Genomic DNA, 12,080 nt, shown 5'->3' on the forward strand with positions numbered 1-12,080 from the left:
GGTGATCCCTAAGTTGGCCAGCAAAACTGCTATGGATGGGTTCATAGCGTGGCTGCTTTGCTGCTCTAGCATTAACAGGTGTTTCAAGCTTCCTTTTCAGACCAGATGTAGATTATTGTGGGGGCAATGTTGATGACTGTACAGAACAAGTACCCATATTAATATATGTGAAGTATTCCATGCTATATTTTCTATGGCATTTTGGGCATATTTTTGTGGGTGTTCTGCATTTGTCTGGATTACAATTCCTTTGGTGCTTAGCCCAATTAGGGCTGGATATATTCTTATTACATTGATTACAATATTTTTGATTTGGCATTTTTGTTGTTGGTTTATTATATAAAATTTCTTGGGGTTCAAATCAAAATTCTATGCTTAATAAAAAATATCAGTTGGGTTCAGCAGTGTGCTTTGTATACCTAGTGTGTGTGTGTGTGTGTGTGTATGTGTGTTAATATTTTTGGCTTTGGTATTTATATAAAATTTCTTGTGGTTCAAATCAAAATTCTATGCTTAATAAAACATATCAGTTGGGTTCAGCAGTGTGCTTTGTATACCTAGTGTGTGTGTATGTGTGTTAATATTTTTGATTTGGCATTTTTGTTGTTGGTTTATTATATAAAATTTCTTGGGGTTCAAATCAAAACTCTATACTTAATAAAAAATATCAGTTGGGTTCAGCAGTGTGCTTTGTATACCTAGTGTGTGTGCGTGTGTGTGTGTGTAAATATGTTTGGCTTTGGCATTTTTGTTGTTGGTTTATTATATAAAATTTCTTGGGGTTCAAATCAAAACTCTATACTTAATAAACCTAAAAAACACAGGTGTCTGTCAAATAAACCGGGAGTGACCGGGAGTGGACCAGAAGTGACTGGAAGTGGACCAGAAGTGACTGGAAGTGGACCGGAAGTAAATATGTGTAGGTGTGGGTGGCTCTTATGAGCATTTTTGGCTTAGTTTTAGGTGTAGCAAAAACAATATCAAGAAGGCCATATTTTTAACAAGCTTATGGACAACAATCTCACAGATGTAGCTTTTGTAAGTGTAGGCAAATCAATCTGAGGGGTCATACTTTAACGGGAAATTCCCGAGCGCATTTTTACAAAAATCCTGACAGAGTACCACACTTGAGCAATAAGCTCATATGCACATCTTGAGCTAGTTTTAAGTGTAGCCAAATCTGCCTGAGGGGGGCTCATACTTATATACTTTTATACTACTGGCCACAGGTTGGACACCGCGGGACATTAAGTTTTTCATTATTCCCTCGTATACGTTATTTTGTGACATTTCAATTCGGTGCTAGTTCCCTAGAAGCAAGAATATCGTTCGAAGAAATATTTTGACTATACAGGGTGATAAACAAATGATGTGGTTATGACACCCTAGATTATCAGATCTTCGCGGGCCACAGTTTGGACATCAGGGAATTTTAGAATTTTCCCCTTATACTCGGTACGTACGATTCCATTGAAAATGCCCTAGAACCTAGAATACGATTCGAAGAAATATATGGAGCATACAGGGTGATTGCCGAAGGAACCTTATTTTGATTTCGTGGTGAAACCAAATCCTCGCGGGGCACACGTTGGGCACCGCGAGACATTAAGTTTTTCATTATTCCCTCGTATACGTTATTTTGTGACATTTCAGTTCGGTGCTAGTTCCCTAGAAGCAAGAATATCGTTCGAAGAAATATTTTGACTATGCAGGGTGATAAACAAATGATGTGCTTACGACACCCTAGATTATCAGATCTTCGCGGGCCACAGTTTGGTCATGAGGGAATTTTAAAATTTCCCCCTTATACTCCGTACGTACAATTCCATTGAAAATGCCCTAGAACCTAGAATACGATTCGAAGAAATATGTGGAGCATACAGGGTGATTGCCGAAGGAACGTACTTTGATTTCATGGTGAAACCAAATCCTCGCGGGGCACAGGTTGGGCACCGCGGGACATTAAGTTTTTCATTATTCCCTCGTATACGTTATTTTGCGACATTTCAGTTCGGTGCTAGTTCCCTAGAGGCAAGAATATCGTTCGAAGAAATATTTTGACTATACAGGGGGATAGACAAAGAATGTGGTTACGACACCCTAGATTATCAGATCTTCGCGGGCCACAGTTTGGACATCAGGGAATTTTAGAATTTCCCCCTTATACTCGGTACGTACGATTCCATTGAAAATGCCCTACAACCTAGAATACGATTCGAAGAAATATATGGAGCATACAGGGTGATTGCCGAAGGAACGTACTTTGATTTCATGGTGAAACCAAATCCTCGCGGGGCACAGGTTGGGCACCGCGTGACATTAAGTTTTTCATTATTCCCTCGTATACGTTATTTTGCGACATTTCAGTTCGGTGCTAGTTCCCTAGAGGCAAGAATATCCTGCGAAGAACGATTTTGACTATACAGGGTGATAAACAAAGGATGTGCTTACGACACCCTAGATTATCAGATCTTCGCGGGCCACAGTTTGAACATCAGGGAATTTTAAAATTTCCCCCTTATACTCGGTACGTAGGATTCCATTGAAAATGCCCTAGAACCTAGAATACGATTCGAAGAAATATATGGAGCATACAGGGTGATTGCCGAAGGAACCTTATTTTGATTTCGTGGTGAAACCAAATCCTCGCGGGGCACAGGTTGGGCACCGCGAGACATTAAGTTTTTCATTATTCCCTCGTATACGTTATTTTGTGACATTTCAGTTCGGTGCTAGTTCCCTAGAAGCAAGAATATCGTTCGAAGAAATATTTTGACTATACAGGGTGATAAACAAATGATGTGCTTACGACACCCTAGATTATCAGATCTTCGCGGGCCACAGTTTGGACATGAGGGAATTTTAAAATTTCCCCCTTATACTCGGTACGTAGGATTCCATTGAAAATGCCCTAGAACCTAGAATACGATTCGAAGAAATATATGGAGCATACAGAGTGATTGCCGAAGGAACGTACTTTGATTTTGTGGTGAAACCAAATCCTCGCGGGGCAAAGGTTGGGCACCGCGGGACATTAAGTTTTTCATTATTCCCTCGTATACGTTATTTTGTGACATTTCAGTTCGGTGCTAGTTCCCTAGAAGCAAGAATATCGTTCGAAGAAATATTTTGACTATACAGGGTGATAAACAAATGATGTGCTTACGACACCCTAGATTATAAGATCTTCGCGGGTCACAGTTTGGACATGAGGGAATTTTATAATTTCCCCCTTATACTCTTTACGTAGGATTCCATTGAAAATGCCCTAGAACCTAGAATACGATTCGAAGAAATATATGGAGCATACAGGGTGATTGCCGAAGGAACGTACTTTGATTTCGTGGAGAAACCAAATCCTCGCGGGGCACAGGTTGGTCACCGCGTGACATTAGGTTTTTCTTTATTCCCTCGTATACGTTATTTTGTGACATTTCAGTTCGGTGCTAGTTCCCTAGAGGCAAGAATATCGTTCGAAGAAATATTTTGACTATACAGGGTGATAAACAAAGGATGTGCTTACGACACCCTAGATTATCAGATCTTCGCGGGCCACAGTTTGGACATGAGGGAATTTTAAAATTTCCCCCTTATACTCGGTACGTAGGATTCCATTGAAAATGCCCTAGAACCTAGAATACGATTCGAAGAAATATATGGAGCATACAGGGTGATTGGCGAAGGAACGTACTTTGATTTCAAGGTGAAACGATATCCTCGCGGAACACAGGTTGGGTACCGCGGGACAATAAGTTTTTCATTATTCCTTCGTATTCGTTATTATGCGACATTTCAATTCGGTGCTAGTTCCCTACAGGCAAGAATATCGTTCGAGGAAATATTTTGACTATACAGGGTGATATACAAAGGATGTGGTTACGACACCCTAGATTATCAGATCTTCGCGGGCCACAGTTTGGACATGAGGGAATTTTAAAATTTCCCCCTTATACTCGGTACGTAGGATTCCATTGAAAATGCCCTAGAACCTAGAATCCGATTCGAAGAAATATATGGAGCATACAGGGTGATTGGCGAAGGAACGTACTTTGATTTCAAGGTGAAACGATATCCTCGCGGAACACAGGTTGGGTACCGCGGGACAATAAGTTTTTCATTATTCCCTCGTATTCGTTATTATGCGACATTTCAATTCGGTGCTAGTTCCCTAGAGGCAAGAATATCGTTCGAAGAAATATTTTGACTATACAGGGTGATAAACAGAGGATGTGGTTACGACACCCTAGATTATCAGATCTTCGCGGGCCACAGTTTGGACATGAGGGAATTTTAAAATTTTCCCCTTATACTCGGTACGTACGATTCCATTGAAAATGCCCTAGAACCTAGAATACGATTCGAAGAAATATATGGAGCATACAGGCTGATTGCCGAAGGAACGTACTTTGATTTCAATGTGAAACGATATCCTCGCGGAACACAGGTTGGGTACCGCGGGACATTAGGTTTTTCATTATTCCCTCGTATACGTTATTTTGTGACATTTCAGTTCGGTGCTAGTTCCCTAGAAGCAAGAATATCGTTCGAAGAAATATTTTGGCTATACAGGGTGATAAACAAAGGATGTGCTTACGACACCCTAGATTTTCAGATCTTCGCGGGCCACAGTTTGGACATGAGGGAATTTTAAAACTTTCCCCTTATACTCGGTACGTAGGATTCCATTGAAAATGCGCTAGAACCTAGAATACGATTCGAAGAAATATGTGGAGCATACAGGCTGATTGCCGAAGGAACGTACTTTGATTTCGTGGTGAAACCAAATCCTCGCGGGGCACAGGTAGGGGCACCGCGGGACATTAGGTTTTTCATTATTCCCTCGTATACGTTATTTTGTGACATTTCAGTTCGGTGCTAGTTCCCTAGAAGCAAGAATATCGTTCGAAGAAATAATTTGACTATACAGGGTGATAAACAAATGATGTGCTTACGACACCCTAGATTATCAGATCTTCGCGGGCCACAGTTTGGACATGAGGGAATTTTATAATTTCCCCCTTATACTCGGTACGTAGGATTCCATTGAAAATGCCCTAGAACCTAGAATACGATTCGAAGAAATATATGGAGCATACAGGGTGATTGCCGAAGGAACGTACTTTGATTTCATGGAGAAACCAAATCCTCGCGGAGCACAGGTTTGGCACCGCGTGACATTAAGTTTTTCATTATTCCCTCGTATACGTTATTTTGTGACATTTCAGTTCGGTGCTAGTTCCCTAGAGGCAAGAATATCGTTCGAAGAAATATTTTGACTATACAGGGTGATAAACAAAGGATGTGCTTACGACACCCTAGATTATCAGATCTTCGCGGGCCACAGTTTGGACATGAGGGAATTTTAAAATTTCCCCCTTATACTCGGTACGTAGGATTCCATTGAAAATGCCCTAGAACCTAGAATCCGATTCGAAGAAATATATGGAGCATACAGGGTGATTGGCGAAGGAACGTACTTTGATTTCAAGGTGAAACGATATCCTCGCGGAACACAGGTTGGGTACCGCGGGACAATAAGTTTTTCATTATTCCTTCGTATTCGTTATTATGCGACATTTCAATTCGGTGCTAGTTCACTAGAGGCAAGAATATCGTTCGAAGAAATATTTTGACTATACAGGGTGATAAACAAAGGATGTGGTTACGACACCCTAGATTATCAGATCTTCGCGGGCCACAGTTTGGACATGAGGGAATTTTAAAATTTCCCCCTTATACTCGGTACGTACGATTCCATTGAAAATGCCCTAGAACCTAGAATACGATTCGAAGAAATATATGGAGCATACAGGATGATTGGCGAAGGAACGTACTTTGATTTCATGGTGAAACCAAATCCTCGCGGGGCACAGGTTGGGCACCGCGGGACATTAAGTTTTTCATTATTCCCTCGTATACGTTATTTTGTGACATTTCAGTTCGGTGCTAGTTCGCTAGAAGCAAGAATATCGTTCGAAGAAATATTTTGACTATACAGGGTGATAAACAAAGGATGTGGTTATGACACCCTAGATTATCAGATCTTCGCGGGCCACAGTTTGGACATGAGGGAATTTTAAAATTTCCCCCTTATACTCGGTACGTACGATTACATTGAAAATGCCCTAGAACCTAGAATCCGATTCGAAGAAATATATGGAGCATACAGGGTTTTTGGGGAAGGAACCTGCTTTGATTTCTTTGGGAAACCAAATCCTCGCGGGCTACAGGTTGGACACCGCGGGACATTAAGTTTTTCATTATTCTCTCGTATACGTTATTTTGTGACATATCAATTCGGTGGGAGTACTCTAGATGCTAGAATATAGTAGGAAGAATGATGTTGAGTATGCAGGCTTATAGAAAAATGTTATGAAATCCTAGGTTTTTTTTGCGGTGTTTTTTTTTCAATTTACCCATTACAATTGCATTTGTATACGTACGTGCATACATTTTTGTAATATCGGTGAATTTCGTGTATTCCCCCCCCCACCCGAAAACAAATATAAATTCATAAACTGCTATTTGCATAATTTTCCGGCTCTCTTGAATTGGATGGCTTTTTTTTTTTACACTCCTGGCAACCCTGAGCTACCATCTATATCCTTTGCTTCAGCTGCGTTCAGGTCGCTTACTTCTCGTTTCAATTCGGTGCTAACTTCACGGACGTCGCTCACGTGTCGAACTTGCAAAATAAGAGGGTCCGTCATCGCAACCGACAATGCACAATTGCTCATTATTTATTGCAATATTTTCAGTTTCGAATACTTAAAGAACGAAATATATATATTCCTGATATTACTACGACCCTAAAATTTAACTATGTTTCCTAACCTAACCTAACCACGTGCCAATGGTTCGAGAGGCTAGCACCAATGGTCCTTGGGGCTAGCCATAATTCAGGAATTTCTATACGTGAGCACCAAATTTTAAGTGCAGATTCGTGATTAGGAGACCCAAATTAGTAAGTATCCGAAATTTCAAACAAATTGGAGAAATTCCCTGTATTGTTAAATTATACCTTTTTTTTAAAAAAAAACTAACGTTTCTCATTCTCCCTGAAAACTTATGAAAAATCATTCACCAATGAGAAGGAAGCTCGAGAGATTTCCATAAAGAACTCCAAAAACGGTCACTCTACAGAATAAATTACAATGCATGCACGTATTATTTTCTGCGGTCGAAGAACTACTGTTATATACTTTAAAAATCCTTTAGGAAACAACAAAAAAAGTCGAACAGATTGGTCGCGCACTGAACACCACTAAAAAATTTCCCATAGCATGCCGTTACGTATAAATAAATACCAGTAGCCAACAGTATAATAACATAATCATTTAATTCGTGTCAATTTCACAAAATAACTTGTATACCAAACTTCCCAATCTATGAAAGTATAGTGTATTAGCAACTTACAGGAAAAAAATATATACTTATTAACGAAATTGTATGGTTTCGATCTGGGGGTTCCCCGTAGATTCAGCGGAAGGGGAATATGTTCCTCTCACTATACAATTCTCACAAAGCATTAGTTAAACGTTCAAATATTTATCTCGGAACATACTTAGATGTCCGAAAAAAAAATACATAACACAACTTTTTTCAAAGCTGTTCGGTTAAACTTACATAATGATATTCTTTACACGCGTATTCTTTACGGTTCTCAAATCGTCCATTATGATCAGGTAATGTTAAGTGTGTAGTGAAATATCTATGATCGGCCTCCAAAGAAATTGGTATGTAATACACGTCTACGTCTGAAGCATGTAACAATAAAAATAAGCATTTAGTGCATTATCAACGAGCTTGGTTTATAAAAATATCATTTTATCTGCGTTTTAATTAACGCAGAGTGCTTTTGGAGTAAAGTAGATACTTCTTCTCCACACATGGACAATTTATGTTATATATTCAGGAAAGGTATATTCAAATGATTCGATTCTTGCCAACGATCGATTAAGTGTGAAGATGATCGATAACCCCGACGAACAAATGAATCTCGAGAGTGGCGCAACCACAAGGGCCAGGTAGCATTGTCCCTCCAAACTGTTGTGTATTTGGAACACATGCAGATCTCACACAAGGTGTCGAATACATTATAAATGATATGCACGCATAATTCAGCATAATTCAACATTCTTTAATTGACCACAAATTACCATTCAACAAACTATAATGAACTCCATTTATACAAGACCAAAACACAATCTCTTTTTGGGGCCTCCCCCATGGCGCAGTGGTAGCGTCATTGCCTTGTAATCAAGGGTTCCCGGGTTCGATACCCAGTGGAGGCACAAGTGGTTCGGATCCCACTTTAAACTGTAGGTCCAGTCCCGATTAGCCTTACTGTGCATAAAGTGGACTTAAAACAGCAACTCAAACCAAACAATCTCTTTTTATCAACATCTTACAACTTCAAAGGTCTTATAAACCATACAGACTATTTACGCAATAAGCGTCACACATACCACACAAACATGGAGGGAAACTAATCTCAGAGGGGCAAAAGGGGCAAACAGTAAAGAAAGAAGCAAGGATAACAAAATCAAAGAGAAGCACCTAGAATCAAACATACGCCTAATCGACCGGAAGGCAAAATTTGAAAGAACCAAAGACATGCTTAAGAAAATATATTAAGAAAAATTAGATACAATAACATGCCAAATGAGAGAACGATTCTCCCAAGGCTACAATGGAACTCCTAGAAATTATGTTACAATACCCATTGCTGAATGGGAGAATGACAAGAAAACTGAGACCGAAATTTATTTATTTATGTATTTAAAGACATGACACTACAGGCAAATGCCCACTTACAGTGTCTTGTATTATAACACTGTTTGGCACACAAAATATGCAATCAGAATAATTCATAAGGTACAATACTATGATAATATGTGTTACAGTAATATAAAAATTAATATAAGATTAGATATGAAAAAGAAGTATAAAGTATTAACCTGACAGTTGGGGTTAGAACTTACACATGATAACCAAGAAAATAAATAAGGATAAACATATGAGCTTCACCTTACATTTATAAACGATGATATATAGATGTAATGATAGTAATTAGTAATTAGTAAATAACACAAAAAGAAAAAATAGGATAGACTCTTCTGCCTGTACATAAAGAGGCTGAACTACTAAGCAATGTTAAGTCTGGTTTTGGACTGAAGTTTCAGTTTCGTTTTTGAACCTTCGAAAACTTTGGAATATGTCTATCTTATCATATGTCTTTGCAATTTCGTTAATAACCTACACATTCTCCGAGTGGGTGCCGCATTGGCTGACTTTGTTTGAGCTCTCGGTACTTGGAACAGCTCTTTCCGTGGTCTTACCTTATTATATGGTACATAAAAAAGGATTTCTGAGAGCAGCTGAGAGGAGTCTAATGAGTTGTTTAAAAGTTTATGTAAGAATAGTAACTGATGTATGTTCCTTCTATCGCCTAGGGATTGCACATTGAAGTATTTTTTTAGGGTATGATAAGGAGTATATTTGGGGTAAACGCCGTCTCTTTTCAGTCCTAGGAATCGAAGGAACTTGTTTTGTACATTCTCTATTCTGCTGGTTTCATTTAGGTTTTGTGGGGACCAGACGATAGACGCGTATTTCAATTTCGACCTTACGTAGGTATTGTATAGCATTTGAATTGTTTCTAACTTCTGAAAGTCGTTTCCCATTCTCATTATAAACCCTAGGTTTCGGTACCCTTCTGCTACAATGCGGTCGATGTGTTTTCGGAAACTGTTATTTTCTTCAAACTGAACACCAAGATCTTTATAACTTGAAACTCTGTCTAACGTGTGGCCACTGATTGTGTAAGTGTGCGTGTAGAGTTGTTTCTTGCGAGTGAAAGTCATAATTTTGCATTTTAAAATTGAGTTTTAGCTTGTTTTTAGCGCACCAGTCTACAAGATTTTCAAAGTCTTTTTGCAGTTCCAAGCTATCATTATCGTTTGTTATAGACTTAAATATTTTCAGGTCATCCGCGTACAAGAGTTTCTTGGAATGTAGCAGGCATTCTGGGAGATCGTTAACAATCACAAGAAATAGCAGTGGTCCAAGGTTCGATCCTTGCGGGACACCCGAGGAGGTCTGAAATACAGCTATTATCATATCTAACATACTGTTTTCGGTCTTTCAGGTAGGAGGAGATTAGTTTTAAAACATGGGCTGAGAGGTTAAGATGGTGAAGCTTTTTTAGAAGTGTATCATGGTCAACAAGGTCAAACGCCTTTGAAAAATCAGTATACATTACATCAACTTGCCCTTTCCCGTCCACCATAATAGTTATAAAGTCGGAGATTTCCAATAAATTTGTTACAATGGACCGTTTAGGTATGAATCCATGCTGGTGAGGGGACAGTATCGGATGAAGGTGTCTAGAAATGTATTTACGTAAGATTTGTTCGAAGAGTTTTGCAGGAGTTGAAATAAGAGCGACTGGCCTATAGTTGTTGATATCAGCTTTGTCGGAAGTCTTTGGTACGGGACACACCTCAGAAAGCTTCCATATTTCCGGGAAAACTCAGGTGGAGAGTGAAAGGTTGAATAAGATGTGTAGCGGGTACTTAAGGCTTTCCGAGCATCCCTTTATCACGTATATCGGGACCAACAGATCTTTTCGGTTTTAGTGATTTTATTGCATCTTCCACGTAATTTAGGGAAATTTCACCAATATGGAGCATGTCCAATAGTTCGTTAGTGTTATCCAGGAGGAATGTTGTTTCGTAGCTTGATTTGTCATCGCTATAGACTGACTTGAAATGACGAGCAAATGCATCCGCATTTTCTTTCCCGCTTCGTAGAGATTGATTTTGGTAGGTGGTGGGGTGGTTAGGTGTTTTCTTTCTTTTGTTTTTCACAAAGAACCAAAATCTTTTGGGATCGTATTGTATACCTAATTCACCGTTTAGCACACTGTTAAAAATGGTTTAGTCAATAGTGACTAAATCTATATATTCGCGGGGGTTTTAGTCAAAATTGAAGAAGCAGTTTTCTAAAGTGAGTAAGTTTCGGTATTCAGTCTTCATCATGTCCATTTAGTCATTTGTGTAGAATATTTTATTTTAAGTTTTGCAATCTGATTGAATTCTAAATCACCAAGAGAAAATGTTTTCATCCATTCTTCACATTCTTCAGTTGAAGCAGATATTTTTTGTACGTACTGTCAATAGAAAGAAAGAACTATTTTTTCTCTCAGTGTAGCTTTGTTTTGTTTCTGTGCGCCCATCATTGCGCGGAAGGATACTACCATGAAAATGCTGTTGTACACGCTAAAGTTGACGGGAAATGTTTGTCGCGTCGCAGGCCCGTAGCTAGAGGGGGGGCAGGGGGGGCTACTGCCCCCCTGAGAGCCTGCCTTGCCCCCCCTGTGAAAAATACAGAACATATTCCTACCTGGAATTCTCACTAATCTTTACAATTATATTCTGTATTACTCTAGCAACATAACAAAAACATTTATTGATTTTGTGATTTATGAAGGTGGATTCCATATAATGTCGTATCAGGATTGGGGAGAAATAATTCCCTTCCAGTTTCAGACTTCGGGAAATGATTTCACAATTTTCAGTATATAGAACAGTTGTGACAATTTGAGTAGTCTTGTATTAAAGGTGCCTAATGTGTTTGGATGTTTTTCTTGGATGTGTTGCTATGAGGTTTGAACTGCATAATTTTTTGTTTCCCAAGTCTACCTTTTGGTAATAGCGATTCATGTGATAGAGAGAGGGAGGGGATATTTGATTTTTGTTACTTAGCGTTGCTTTTCTGCCACATCTAGCTAATCGTGACAATGAGTGATGACGTGAAATTGATGAAGAGACACTCACAAACAGTGTTGCAACCACAGGGTGGCAGGGGCATTGTCCCCCCAATCTTGGACGGAAGTCCAATCTAGGGGGGGCAAACATTGAAGTAAAGAAACATGACTAGCAGAATCTAAGAACAGCAGGACAAATGGATACTCGAGATGGAATTAATTTTCAAGTCTTTCTTGCACTTTTCTTCCAGACGGCTAAGGGCACTTGCAGGGGGCACAGAGGGGCAATTGCACCTTCGATTTCAAATTT

General features: G+C 39.2%; 1 protein-coding gene across 1 annotated transcript in view; it reads right to left on the reverse strand.

Moving 5' to 3' along the window:
* Positions 1-12,080, reverse strand: part of LOC145991352 (uncharacterized) — a 144,528-nt gene that overhangs the window by 110,984 nt on the left and 21,464 nt on the right. The window lies entirely within an intron of this gene.

Source organism: Lepisma saccharinum, chromosome 8 (genome assembly GCF_977018435.1).
Source record: "Lepisma saccharinum chromosome 8, izLepSacc3.1, whole genome shotgun sequence".
NCBI classification, from domain to species: Eukaryota; Metazoa; Arthropoda; class Insecta; order Zygentoma; family Lepismatidae; genus Lepisma; species Lepisma saccharinum.